Source organism: Lactuca virosa, chromosome 3 (assembly GCF_052849685.1).
Source record: "Lactuca virosa cultivar CGN04683 chromosome 3, Lactuca_virosa_CGN04683_v6, whole genome shotgun sequence".
Taxonomy (NCBI): domain Eukaryota; kingdom Viridiplantae; phylum Streptophyta; class Magnoliopsida; order Asterales; family Asteraceae; genus Lactuca; species Lactuca virosa.
This window is the reverse complement of record NC_136428.1, coordinates 65,946,266-65,961,265: the sequence shown is the minus strand read 5'-3', so window position 1 is coordinate 65,961,265 and position 15,000 is coordinate 65,946,266. Positions and strand designations below refer to the sequence as shown.

The 15,000-nt window shown below is 34.2% G+C and overlaps 3 non-coding genes and 1 pseudogene across 4 annotated transcripts in view; all 4 read left to right on the top strand.

The window, feature by feature from the left end:
* The window catches only part of LOC145165872 (ATP-dependent Clp protease proteolytic subunit-like), a 3,969-nt pseudogene extending 569 nt beyond the window's left edge, over positions 1-3,400 (top strand). The window contains exons 2-3 of the transcript XR_013740213.1: positions 323-616; positions 1,250-3,400. The product of XR_013740213.1 is annotated as an ATP-dependent Clp protease proteolytic subunit-like (transcript). The remainder of the gene's footprint in view (positions 1-322; positions 617-1,249) is intronic.
* Positions 3,401-4,710: 1,310 nt separating this feature from the next.
* TRNAP-UGG (transfer RNA proline (anticodon UGG)) lies at positions 4,711-4,784 on the top strand. Its single transcript has one exon. It is a non-coding gene; the product is annotated as a tRNA-Pro (tRNA).
* Positions 4,785-4,949: 165 nt separating this feature from the next.
* On the top strand, positions 4,950-5,023 carry TRNAW-CCA (transfer RNA tryptophan (anticodon CCA)). The gene has a single exon. It is a non-coding gene; the product is annotated as a tRNA-Trp (tRNA).
* A 9,477-nt stretch (positions 5,024-14,500) lies between these two features.
* On the top strand, positions 14,501-14,573 carry TRNAT-UGU (transfer RNA threonine (anticodon UGU)). Its single transcript has one exon. It is a non-coding gene; the product is annotated as a tRNA-Thr (tRNA).
* Positions 14,574-15,000: the final 427 nt, after the last annotated feature.

Genomic DNA, 15,000 nt, shown 5'->3' with positions numbered 1-15,000 from the left:
GAGCATAAACCTAAAAAGATTAAAGAGGCCCATTTAAGAACAAGAAAATAACATCGTGATTTGGATTGAATCGCGATGAAAGAATCCATCAATGAGAAGTTAATTGGATAAGTTTAATGAATTCTTTTTTGATATTATACGTTAATAAGGAAAGGAAAACAAACTCGTGTTTAGTGAAAAATAAAAGAAAATCTTTTTTTATAAGTTAGAAGGAACTTGCTATGAAAAAATAAAAAGTATTGGAATCTACACATTGATTCTTTTTTTTGAACCGTATGCATCAAAAGACGCCTGTACGGTTCCGAAGGGATTTGACCCTAATCAACCGACTTTATCGAGAAAGATTACTTTTTTTAGGTCAAGAGGTTGATAGCGAGATCTCGAATCAACTTATTGGTCTTATGATATATCTCAGTATCGAGGATGATACCAAAGATCTGTATTTGTTTATAAACTCTCCTGGCGGATGGGTAATACCGGGGGTGGCTCTTTATGATACTATGCAATTTGTGCAACCAGATGTACATACAATATGCATGGGATCAGCCGCTTCAATGGGATCTTTTATCCTGGTCGGAGGAGAAATTACCAAACGTCTAGCATTCCCTCACGCTTGGCGCCAATGAGGCTTTTATTTGAGAGAAAAAAGAAGACTATGCCTTCTCCATATGAAATATGAATATTAAGTAATAATAGCATGGCACTTTGAATTCGATATAAGAAATTTTGTTTTCAAAACATTAGATTATGTATCGAGAGAGTAATATGAGAAAAAGGTATTTCCGATTTTCTTATCGGAAGTCCAGTTCAGCGTCACAAACTTTTTTTCACACCAGAGGTCTCTTAACAATATTTATAGAGCGAAAAAAAAACAAGATTCTTTTTTCCTTAGTTTATTTGATCAAATAAAAAAGCAACTTTGGGATTGCTTAATCACAGACAAATCACATCACAGACAAAAAAATATAATAAAATAAATATATAAAGCAATGGAGTCATCATTGTATTTTTGAATTCCTCCGAAAGGAAGGGTGGTAAGTTGATCATTTACCGATCGGGGTCTGATCGATCCTATTTTTTCTTTATTTGATGTAAGGTAAGGGTCAATTTTATTGTAGAACCGTATGCAATGCATAATGCCCGTACGGTTGTTCGATTCTATCTTTTTTTCTTGTTATTATTTTATCTTTGTTTTATGTTCCCTTTATCATGCGAAATAAAGAAACCTTTTATTTTCTTATATCATCAGGGTAATGATCCATCAACCTGCTGGTTCTTTTTCTGAAGTAGCAACGGGAGAATTCATCCTGGAAGTGGGAGAACTGCTGAAATACGTGAAACCCTGACAAGGGTTTATGTACAAAGAACGGGCAAACCCCTATGGGTTGTCTCCGAAGACATGGAAAGAGATGTTTTTATGTCAGGAACAGAGGCCCAAGCTTATGGAATTGTTGATCTTGTAGCGGTTGAATGACAATAGCATAGTCTGGATTTCGCATCAATTCGTGATTTGAAATTACCCTTGCCGAGTTTCATATTAATATATTATGACTTTTATTTACTATTCTATTCAATAAAAGGAATTCATAATCATGCGGTTAGGATCGATCTAAACCAGTCCATTATGTATATGATTCAACATGCCAACGATTAAACAACTTATTAGAAATACAAGACAGCCAATTAGAAATGTCACAAAATCCCCCGCGCTTCGGGGATGCCCTCAGCGTCGAGGAACATATACTAGGGTGTATGTGCGAGTCGTTCAGATCATGAACTAGAACAAAGGAAAGAGAGCCATGTTCGAATATCAATGATCAAATAGGATAGAACGGAAAACGAACTACATTTCCTATCTAAAAATAAGAAAATGGAGCATATCCCTTTTATTGTGTATGAAATTTATGGTTTCTATTGGTGTAAATCCACTCACCTCAATTCAAGATGAGAAGCAATTCTCCATTGGTAGCAAATGGTTATCCATTAAGCGGAGGAAATCTTAGTTAATATAGACCCCTCTTGCAAGAACAGACTAACAGGGTCAGCTACCCAGCCAACCTTCATAATTAAATACCGTTACTGTATAGGTAGAGCTCGTTGTGAAAGACCTATTACTGGATAATTCATGGGTAGAGCCGAAGAATGTGAACTATACAAGTTAGCAATAACATTGATTAAATGAAGTAAAGGCTCCGGTGTATAGAGAAGACCTCACCGTTTAAGAAGTAACCATAGAAACGATGGAATCCACTATTTCTTTATCATTGCTATTTTTTTATTTTTTTTAATACCTAGTCTAGTACAATTTCGTATTTCGAGGCGAAACGCCTATAAAAAAGAAAAAATCGTGGTTGGGAAGGTTATAGTAGCCAAAGCCGTTGGAATTTTTAGTTTATACATTGGAAAAATCCGTTTTGTTATTAATATACTAGGAAAGGGGCAAAAGAATAACTGAAAGAAAGGAAATCTATTAGTTATTCGTGAAAGTTTCATTTATTCAATGACCAGAATTAGACGGGGATATATCGCTCGGAGACGTAGAACAAAAATTCGTTTATTTGCATCAAGCTTTCGGGGGGCTCATTCAAGACTTACTCGAACTATTACTCAACAAAAAATAAGAGCTTTGGTTTCGGCTCATCGGGATAGGGATAAGCAAAAAATCAATTTTCGTCGTTTGTGGATCACTCGAATAAATGCAGCAATTCGTGAAAGGGGGGTATGCTATAGTTATAGTAGATTAATAAACGGTCTGTACAAGAGACAGTTGCTTCTTAATCGTAAAATACTTGCACAAATAGCTATATCAAATAGGAATTGTCTTTATATGATTTCCAATGAGATCATAAAAGAAGTAGGTTGGAAGGAATCCACCGGTTAAACGGAGTTGCCCGGAGAATGAACTCCGGGAAGGTCGAATAAAAATGAATAGAATATGATAAAATATGAGAAAGTAGTCAAAATAAATATGAATCAACAAGTTAAATAAAAAAATTTATTCTTCCCAGATGATTATTTGTTTTCTTACGACACGAGAATTCAATCCGGATTCTTGGATTTTTCCAACAAAATATCAATCCCCGTTTGAGTTCGGATGGGAATTCGAATTCAAGTGAATAAAGAGTAAACCTATCTTTTTCTGGCTCTAAGACTAGGAGTTCTAGTGGTCGACTCGGTTCTTTCAAATTGTTTCTCATTATTAAGAAAATGTAACAAAGATAAAATACGAGCTTGTTTTATAGCAATAGTAATTAATCGTTGTTGTTTCAAGGTCAATCTATTCACTCGTCTAGATAATATTTTTCCCTGTTCACTAATAAATCGACTAATTAAACTCATGTTTTTATAATCAATTCGATCCCCCGATTGGATCGGGGGCAAACGCCTACGAAAAGATCGCTTGGATTTAAGAAAAGTTCACTTGGATTTATCCATGGTTTGGTTAGTTTATTTCTTATCCCTAAAATCCTATTTCAGCCGTATCTCTAATTAGAATAAAAAAAGAGGATTTGGTTTGTTTATAATTATCTTTAACTATGTTAAATATGTTATATATATAATGTCATTTTTTCCTTTTCCTTGTAAGATATATAAGGGCGTAGGTGCTCGGTTCGATCTATTTCTTTACCTCCCCGTGAATCGTATGTTTGTAACAATATGGACAAAATTTTCGCAACTCCAATCGATTAGGCGTATTGTGCCGGTTCTTTTGAGTAATATATCTGGAAATGCCCGTTGATGCCTTATTAACATTAACACCGTTTCGAACACAAGCGGTACATTCCAAAAGAACCGGTATTCGCACATCTTTACCCTTGGCCATGAACCTCCTTTGGATTTTTCATTTACTCAACTCTTCCTCTTTCAATCCGAAACGAAAAAGAAGAAAGGAAGGAAAAAACAAAATAGAATTTGTAACTTACTATCCTCTTATGCAAGATTTCACTACAATCAATATAGCAAATAAGATAGAAAGATTTCTAAACTAGATTTCAAATCACAGTACAGTATTTCATATAAGTATCTTATATAATACTCTTTCCCTAGAACCACAGTTTGTATTCTACTTCCATAGAAATTGAATACATAGAAATTTCATATTAATTTAATTCCAACCTGAACCCGAGTCTCGCAGCTGTTGAATGCACTTTTATTCTTTCTCTTTCCTCCCTTATTCTAAAATTTTTTAAAGGGAAAAAGAGAAAAGAAGGGGGGCTGGTATTTAATTGTATCTCTAATCTTCTTTATTCCTTCCCACGTCAATAACTAGAATGAAAAAAAGGGGAACGTCAACGCATCCGGGAAAAAACGATTAATCTCTATCAATAAACCTGCCAAAGAACCGAACCATAGAGTACTTAATACCGGTGCTACGGAAAGATATGTTTTTAGATCTCGCATTGAAAAACCTCCTTCATTTTATTGTAATACATAAACATATTGAAATGTACAATCATCCGGTAAATAAGATTGACTTTTTGTTAAATACAGAAAAAAACGTCCTTTCTTCCCCAATATTCCCCCAACTCATTTATTTTTCCTAGGGGTTCCATTCCATTTTTCATATAGATAGAAGTATTTTACTATTATTATATGTTAAATGAGAACAAAAAGACGAGATGGACATAAAAATTCTAGATTTTAATAGAGGAGATAACGATGTGGAAAACAAGACAAGAATTCTCTACAATGACACTGTAGACCAATGGAAGGGATGTAGCGCAGCTTGGTAGCGCGTTTGTTTTGGGTACAAAATGTCACGGGTTCAAATCCTGTCATCCCTACCTATTATTGCTCCTTTGAGCAGTAACGAGGGATTTTTTGAGATCAATTCACATTGGACATATCATATAGAATCTTTCATTGTTATGATACTATTATTGTGTATGCATACAAGATGTATTGGGGCCAATCCTTTTATTTACCGTCTTATCTTTTATGATAAGAAAGCGCTCTTAGTTCAGTTCGGTAGAACGTGGGTCTCCAAAACCCGATGTCGTAGGTTCAAATCCTACAGAGCGTGATTCGGATCTTCTTCGATCAAATTCGGTTGAAGCACTAACTGGAACGGCAATCTGAATTTGACCTCCTGGATATTAAAGAAAGGAGGAGGTCAATCAAAAAAAGAGATGTTAATTAATCTAATCAAAGATCCAACTGATCGCCACGCCTGTATTGTAAATATGCAGTTACAAATAATCCAGCCAAAGTAGTAGGAATTAGACCTAACACGATTCCAAATAGGAAAACTTCAATCATTTCAATTTGTTTGAAAGGAGAAAAAAGAGGTAATATCTATACCTAAATATTAATCTGAATTACCATGAATCTCAATGACCAAGAATTGGCAATGGACACGGTAAGTAACTATAAATACACAGAAGTTCGCGGAAAGATTTCCTTTTATGAATTGTGCAATGAATTTCAAATCAGTCGTAACTTGCTCAGACCAATAAATAGAGCTGAGGTTATAGTTAAAGCCGTCAGTAGAAAACCGAAATAACTAGTTATGGTAAGCATGAAGGAGCTAAATGAAATATGTTCTTTTTATACATATGTTTATAAAAAAGCACTTACCTGAGTTTCCTTTTTTGCAAAATAGGAGATAAAAAAAAATACCAATTGAAAGAATAAGTCCAATTGAAAGGTTTTGATTGATCTATCATTATAGACAGCACTAACAAGGAGAAAGTCACAACTGTATAAAAAAATGGATTAATCATCTGCAACATCTACCCATACCGTCAATCAGCGAATTCATTCTTGGATAATTTTTCAACTCAACTTAGAAACGAATAATAAGAACTGGGTCATTTAATTTCGTTTTAAAATGAAAGTCTTTTCAAATCATTATGGAATGAAATTATTAAATTATTCCTCTTTTTATCATTTCTTTTTTTTTATTGTATCGAATAAATTTTATATTTTAGAGCGAACAGTAATCTTATAAAACTTTTACTTTGATTTTAACTAATTAGATTCCGTAATAGGTTCACTTATATAATATCTTGAATGAATGAGAACAAAAAGTTATCACATGATCACTCGAAAAAAATAGGTGTTTTGGTTCAACTATATTCTAAGACTAGTCATTTCTATTTTATTTTGCTTTAGAAGTTCTATTTTGTATCTTTCCAAAAATCTGCATTTTTGTAGTTAGGTCAAGAAAGAACCTTCCGATTTTGATCTAATACAACAATGCATGCACTATTAGTGATTCCAATTATTTCATTCTTTGTTCTTTTTCGTTTATCGAATAAAATTTGCTATTCTTACTTGTTACCGGACGATTAACCAATTCCTTAAAAGAAAAAAAACGATTCCAACAAAAACCGGTTCTACAACTATGAATAACAAAGATTTATAGATCTCACATCTACTTACAATTGTAGGAATATTCTAATCAATTTCATGAATTATTAGAAACTACCTTATCAGATTCATATTTTACCTGATCCTCAGTTTCTAGCCCTAAACTCATAATAACTCATAATGGTGAGAAATAGATTATTTTCAATTCAATAATTTTCTATTGAATGGGACATTATTTTACATCGATAAACAACAAGTAACGGAAGAAAGAAATTATTTAGCACCTCCTTCCAATACTCATTGAAAGTGCGTTGCTGTGTCAAAAGAAGGATAGCTATACTGATTCGGTATACTCTAAAGACGCCCTCGGTACAATATTGACGATCTCACAAATGTTTTTTTCAGTGAATTTCCATTTACTGATCCAATCTTTTACGGAATCGATCCCCTTTTGACTGTACAAAAATATGTGGAGCTCAGCATGTCTGGAAGCACAGGAGAACGTTCTTTTGCTGATTACCAGTATTCGCTATTGGGTCATTCATAGCATTACTATACCTTCCCTATTCATTGCGGGCTGGTTATTCGTCAACACTGGTTTAGCTTACGATGTGTTTGGAAGCCCTCGGCCAAACGAGTATTTCACAGAAAACCGACAAGGAATTCCATTAATCACCGGCCGTTTTGATTCTTTGGAACAACTCGATGAATTTAGTAGATCTTTTTAGGAGGCTTCAATGACCATAGATCGAACCTATCCAATTTTTACAGTGCGATGGTTGACTGTTCACGGCCTAGCTATACCTACCGTTTCTTTTTTGGGGTCAATATCAGCAATGCAGTTCATACAACGATAACCCTAATCCGAATTATAGAGCTACGACACAATCAAACCCAAACGAACAAAATGTTGAATTGAATCGTACCAGCCTCTACTGGGGGTTATTACTCATTTTTGTACTTGCTGTTTTATTTTCCAATTATTTCTTCAATTAAGAAAAGGAGAGAGAACTAAAATAATAGACTAATCGTTCTAGGTATTCTTTCTCTTACCCCATTCGGAAGGATCTCATCTCATAATTATCCATGACTGTTTATGTCTCTAGCATGACCACTTGATGAAATGTGGAGGGAAGTGGGGTAAATGGCCGATACTACTGGAAGAATTCCTCTTTGGATAATAGGTACTGTAGCTGATATTCTTGTGATCGGTTTAGTAGGTGTTTTCTTTTATGGTTCATATTCCGGATTGGGTTCATCCCTGTAGTAATCGGATGAATTGAGTTGTAGACATGAAAGCGTAAGAACTCAACGGATTCCCTTCTTTGTTTGTCTGATTTGAGGGAGAAGGTCCCGTTGAGTTCTTAATAATTAGAATATTTTTTTTTATAAGTTCATTGAAGAAGTTCTATTTACTCAACAGATTTTCCCCTCCTCTTTTGTTTGTCCACCACTTTTTATTTATAGTATACGTAATTATTATAAGATAAGAATAAATAAAATACGTAATAACTATAAAAAAACGTTCTGATACGTCTGTAAAAAATAGAAACTAACACTAGGAATGTTTGACGAACAGTATCAAGAATCATTATTATTTCGACACAAGAAAAGGATTTTTCACACCCCTTTCTTGTGTCGAAGACTAGGAAGACGAATAACCCCTCCCAGAAATATTTGTTCCCTTCAATTATCCGTTCTATTTTGCGTTTACTTTTGTATAGGATCTAGCCGAAGTCCATTGTATTAGACTCAACTGCATTTTATGACATTTTAATCTGCCAATAGCAACATAATAACATCACCCCAAATTTTTATAAAAAAACAAAAACAAAGAAAGAAGGGGTCAAGTCAAATAGTCTTCTTCACAATCTACATACTGTGGCTAGGAATGTGGTACAAGGAATTCCCGGTATCTCGTAGAAAAAGAGTATAAACAAACAAAAGGCTTTTTAGAATTTTATTTTTTATCATAGATAATCATAATTACTAAAAAAATTTGGTTCTTTTTACAAACTTGAGGTCGATAAATCCGCGAGTCTAGAAATTCATTTCGGACAATTGAACCTTCTCGAACCGTTTCTTTTTAAGAACAAAAAATATTTGTGCCAAAATAACAGATGCTAAGAAGAACAAAAGGCCTTGTACACGTAATGGATCTTGAAGTACTATTTCTGCATCTCCCTGACCAAATCCGCCCACATTAGGATTACTTGTCAACGGTTGCTCAAATTTGATAGATTCGCCTTCTGAAAAAAGAAGTTCTGGCCCCGGAGGGATAATATCAACCACTTGACGTCCATCCGATGCATCCGCTATGGTTATTTCGTATCCCCCCTTTTCTTTTCGTAGGATTTTGCTTACTATACCGGATGCTGTAGCATTATAAACTGTATTGTTACTCTTGCTCCTGTCAGGATAAATCTGGCCCCTTCCCATGTTTCCCCCTACGTATATAGGATATTTTAAGAAGTGAATGTCTTTCTTAGTAGCGGGGTCCGGGGAAAGAATAGGAAACGTGATTTCACTATATTTCTGACCAGGAACAGGGCCTATGACAAGAATATTTTTTTGATTTGGGCGATAGCTCTGAAAAGACAGATTGCCCATCTTTTCTTTTATCTCGGGGGAAATACGATCGGGAGGGGCTAACTCAAAACCCTCTGGTAAAATAAGAACAACCCCATAATAAAATATATATTACAAGCACTAAGGGCTATAGCTCAGTTGGTAGAGCACCTCGTTTACACGCGCGCCGATTTTTTTTCAGGGGAGTCCATCATGGAATCAAAAAAATTGATCTTATTGACAAATCGATGTCTTACTCCATTCCATAACTTTGAGGGAAGAAGAGAACAATAGCCTGACAAGGGTTCGGTCCGTTTAGGTGCCCAGTTAGGTGCCAAACAGACCCCATCATTGATTTGATATATTGATAAGGTGAATACCCAGTCTATTCAATGCTAGGCTGAGCATAAGGGCCTCAAAAAAATCTCTTTTCGTCCTATGAACTTTAAGGTGTACGAAGTTTCATATTTGATTTTTAAATAGAGCGATAGAGACTTCATTTCACTTAGGTTAATCTAGGCCAGAGGCAGACCTACGTCAAGATAACCCCCCTTGAAAAACTTTGGTAGTGTTCCTGAATCTGAATCCACATAATGACTCAGAGCACATGGAGCCATCTCCTTATTTTTCGGTAAAAAATAAAAATGGCGGACTAGCTGATATTTATATCAGTTAATGAAAGAGCCCAATGCACAAAAAATGCATGTTGGGTCTTTGAAACAGTTCAGATCATTTTGATAATAATAAGTTTGATCTGTTTTACCGAGAAAGTCTACGGCTCGAGTCCGTATAGCCCTAGAGCCCTATAAAATAAAAATGAATATTAAAAAAAATTGTATCATTTTTCATTTGAATTTCCTCGTTATTGTTTTAACTGACTGATTGCTTTATCAAAAGACAATCATTACTATAAGCCCATTCAAGGGGATCGTTTAAAGTAGAATATCAAACTAAAAGCAAAAACACATTTCATTTCAATGGACCCAATCGATCTTTTTCCAGTTGTGGATAAACAAACCAACTTTTGTTCAGTACTCTTCGTAGGAAAATTCATCTGCAATTTTCATCTTTTCCTGTCCGAAATCAATGAGTTAATTATAGTACCCTTCGTTTGGTATACCCAATTCTATGGAATTTTGTATCATGACACGAGTCTGGTTAAAAACTCCAACCTAACCCAACCCCAATCAAATCTAATAGTAATTTACGTCGGTATTGCGCGCTATTTGTGCACAATATAAAGTTTGAAAAGCGAATATCTTTGCTAAAACGTAAAATAGGCTTTCCTTCGTATACCTTACTTAGACCTAGTCTTCTCTTTCGATATTCAATGAATAGAAAATCCTCCATCGGGATTGGATTCTAATAAAAGGAATATAATAAGACCCATATATTCTAAATCTTGAGATGAAAATTCCTAGACATTCTCTTACATCTGACTACTTGTTCTATTATAAACCACTAATAAAAAGAGACAAATGGACATATTCATAAAAAAAAATGAGAATTATATTTAGAATCCCTTTTCTTTAGAGAGAATACTCGGTAAGATTGATATGAAAACAAGAGAATTTGGATAAGAGTAATAGTTAGTTTTAACTATAACTAAAAAAAATCAAAAGATATCTAAAGATATGTAATAAAAATAGGATTCTAATCTATGAATCTTGAAAGGAAACACGCCCAGCCCACTAAATGGTTCGACCAAAAGCAATTCTTACTTTAACTAAATAGTTATGAACGACTTAAAAAATTCAACTCGAATTGACTAATCCGGTATATTTTCCACGTTCATAGGAGTGCATCTATGTTTCTGCTTTATGAATATGATATTTTTTGGGCATTTCTAATCATATCAAGTCTTATTCCTATTTTGGTATTTTTCATTTCGGGATTTTTAGCTCCGATTAGCAAAGGACCGGAGAAACTTTGTAGTTATGAATCGGGTATAGAACCAATAGGCGACGCTTGGTTACAATTTAGAATCCGCTATTATATGTTTGCTCTAGTTTTTGTTGTTTTTGATGTTGAAACGGTTTTTCTTTATCCATGGGCAATGAGTTTTGATGTATTAGGTGTATCTGTATTTGTAGAAGCTTTAATTTTCGTGCTTATCTTAATTGTTGGTTTAGTTTATGCATGGCGAAAGGGGGCATTGGAATAGTCTTAGCTCCTGAATATTCAGACAATAAAAAGAAAAAAGGAAAAAATTGAGATAGTTATGAATTCCATTGAGTTTCCCTTATTTGATCGAACAACCCAAAACTCAGTTATTTCAACTACATTAAATGATCTTTCAAATTGGTCAAGACTCTCTAGTTTATGGCCACTTCTCTATGGTACCAGTTGTTGCTTCATTGAATTTGCTTCACTAATAGGCTCACGATTCGACTTTGATCGTTATGGACTAGTACCAAGGTCAAGTCCTAGACAAGCGGACCTTATTTTAACAGCCGGAACAGTAACAATGAAAATGGCCCCTTCCTTAGTGAGATTATACGAGCAAATGCATGAACCAAAATATGTTATTGCTATGGGAGCATGTACAATTATGGGGGGGATGTTCAGTACCGATTCTTATAGTACTGTTCGTGGAGTCGATAAGCTAATTCCTGTGGATGTATATTTGCCGGGCTGTCCACCTAAACCAGAAGTAATTATAGATGCTATAACAAAACTTCGTAAGAAAATATCTCGAGAAATCTATCCAGATAGAACTATGTCTCAGCGAGAGAATCGTTGTTTTACTACCAATCACAAGTTTCAGGTTGGGCATAGTATTCATACTGGAAATTATGATCAAGGATTCCTTTATCAACCAACATCTACCTCAGAGATTCCTCCTGAAACATTTTTCAAATACAAAAGTTCAGTATCTTCCTCCGAATTAGTAAATTAGACAGGATTCATTTGCACAGAATAAAAAGTCGCGAATCAATCTTCATAAATTTCATCGTAAATGTGAAATACTTATAAAAAAAATGCGGGAGAGATAAAAAAGATGCAGGGTCATTTGTCTGCTTGGCTAGTTAAGCATGGGCTAATTCATAGATCTTTGGGCTGTGATTACCAAGGAATAGAGACTTTACAAATCAAACCGGGGGATTGGCATTCCATTGCTGTCATTTTATATGTATATGGTTACAATTATCTCCGCTCCCAATGTGCCTATGATGTAACACCAGGCGGACTATTAGCTAGTGTGTATCATCTTACTAGAATAGAGTATGGCGCGGATCAACCAGAAGAGGTATGCATAAAAGTATTTGCCCCGAGGAGGGATCCTACAATTCCGTCTGTTTTTTGGGTTTGGAAGAGTGTGGATTTTCAAGAACGGGAATCCTATGATATGTTGGGAATCTCTTTTGATAATCATCCCCGTTTGAAACGTATATTAATGCCTGAAAGTTGGATAGAATGGCCTTTACGTAAGGATTATATTGCTCCCAATTTTTATGAAATACAAGATGCTCATTGAATGATAAAAAACGAATCTTCAATTATACAATTCTATAGATTCCAGGTTCGATTCTAGATTAAACAGAGTAATTGAAGTCTCGTTTATGGTTTGTATTTTTATTATGTATAGAATAAAAAAAATACAATAAAATAAAATTAGGAATTAATCGGGATTCTCAAATTTGTAAAATACTTATTTCGGATGAGCCAAGTTGATAGGAGGAACCAAACGAATTATGCAGCATCAACTTTGGACTGCACACATCACTTAAGGGGAATCTATAAAGTCATGTAATGTAGGAGTAAATTAAAAATGGAAAAGAAAATACAAAACTGAATCTTATTTATTCGCATCCTTCAACTACTCTATTGAATCTTTCAACCTTAACCTTCGAATATGCATATGTGTATGAAGTATTCACATTCTTTTCTTTTTGAACTAGAGAAGAAATAAAAAAGAAGAGAAAATAGAATCTCCCTTTTTTTTTACATACTTTGTATAATAAACTCTTTACCCCCTCTATAAAAATCAAATAGATGGGGTTCTAAAGAACGAGATGGAGAATATGTATTATTATCTAGACTCTTAATGAATATGTATTCATATCAATTAATTGCTCATATCAATTAATTGGTAGAATAGAGACTCATACAAATTAATCATGTGTCAGGAACCAGATTTGAACCGGTGACACGAGGATTTTCAGTCCTATGCTCTACCAACCGAGCTATCCCAACTATTCCTCATGTCTCATACTCATTTTCATTTTACTAGAGAACTTGGGTCTATGTCAATTGAAAGGGTATTACAAAGCCTCATCCCGGGCCTATAATTTGTTAAAAGAACAACTTTGTAAGTTTCAGTATGAATAAAAATATCGATCGTAAATTAGTCAAATGGGGATTCCTTGCTCAAAGATGTTCATTTGTACATGTATCATATATATCACATGTGATTTTACGCTCATTGTATAAAGAGTAGAGAATGAGAAAGATAAGGAGTTTTGAACCGCTAACGAAAAAAGGATAAAGAAAAAAAAAGGATACGATAAAGAATTAGGGAGCCAAATGGTCTTTTTGGGGATAGAGGGACTTGAACCCTCACGACTTTTGAAATCGACGGATTTTCCTCTTACTATAAATTTCATTGTTGCCAGTATTGACATGTAGAACGGGACTCTATCTTTATTCTTGTCCGATTAATCAGTTCTTCAAAAGATCTATCAGATTATGGAGTGAATGGTTTGATCAATGAATATTCGATTCTTTCTTCAATATGGAATCAATTGACAACAATTCTTCTCTAGTATGTATACAGGTTTATCCTCCATCTTTTCTGAAGTTTCGATAGAAGGATTCCTCTACTAACGTAAGACAATCAACTCCATTCGTTAGAACAGCTTCCATCGAGTCTCTGCACCTATCCTTTTTGATTTTCGCTTTCTGAACCTTTGTTTGTTTTCGGAAAACGTGATTTGGCTCAGGATTGCCCATTTTTATTAATTCCAGGGTTTCTCTGAATTTGAAAGTTATCACTTAGTAAGTTTCCATACCAAGGCTCAATCCAATTAAGTCCGTAGCGTCTACCGATTTCGCCATATCCCCCTTTTTGAGATGAAAATCTCATTGTGATCTCGTTCCCCTTTTTCTTTCATTTATACCGGAACCGTTGAATTCATTAGATAGATGCCGATTACTGTCTCGAAAAAGTGTTTTCTCCTCTTTGTCTTTGATTTCTTGTCTATCTTCTTTCATCTTCTATATCTATAGGAGGCTTATATTCGGTCCAATAAAAAACGATTTTATCATTTCTGTATCGGCAATTCAATATAGGTGGATACATACGCTATACATATGCCTCTCTTCCACTCATTTACCCATGAAATTTCGAATACTTGAACGGTCGATTCTTTTCATATTAAAAAAAAGAATATTTAATTGTGATAAAAAAGAAAAATGGAAATTCTATATCGCTAGATTAATCGTTATCTTCTATAATATTTAACAGTTATTTGAAATTCTATAGTCTATTCTTTAATATATTAATATTCCTTATGAATAGCGAATATGAATAGCTAAGAATTAAAATAGTATAATAGTGAATAGCAAAGATTCTAAGAGTTTATTGAATTCTTATACATGTCGAATTTATTTTATGTGAGCCTGCTTAGCTCAGAGGTTAGAGCATCGCATTTGTAATGCGATGGTCATCGGTTCGATTCCGATAGTCGGCTTTTCTCTATTTATTTTATTCTATGTTTTACATGATTGATAATGCATCTTTGAAATCAAAGAATATTGAAAAAAAATGTTTTCCTCTTTTGGCGAAAGCCCTTGATTTATTATGTGATAGGAATTTCCAACTATCTAACGAAAAGAATCCTTTTCTTTTTCTATATATAGAATATAAAGATCTGGATATTTATCCAACTCATCTCATTATTCTTTAATAGAATAACTAAGTAAATTTCGCTTTATTTAGAATTTAGTTCATTTTTAGTTTAGGTTTATTCTGTAGAATGAAATTTCATCAATAAGAATTAATAATTAAATATAAATAAGAAGAAGGAGTCTTTATGTCGCGTTACCGAGGTCCTCGTTTCAAAAAAATACGCCGCCTGGGGGCTTTACCAGGGCTAACTAATAAAAGGCCCAGAGCTG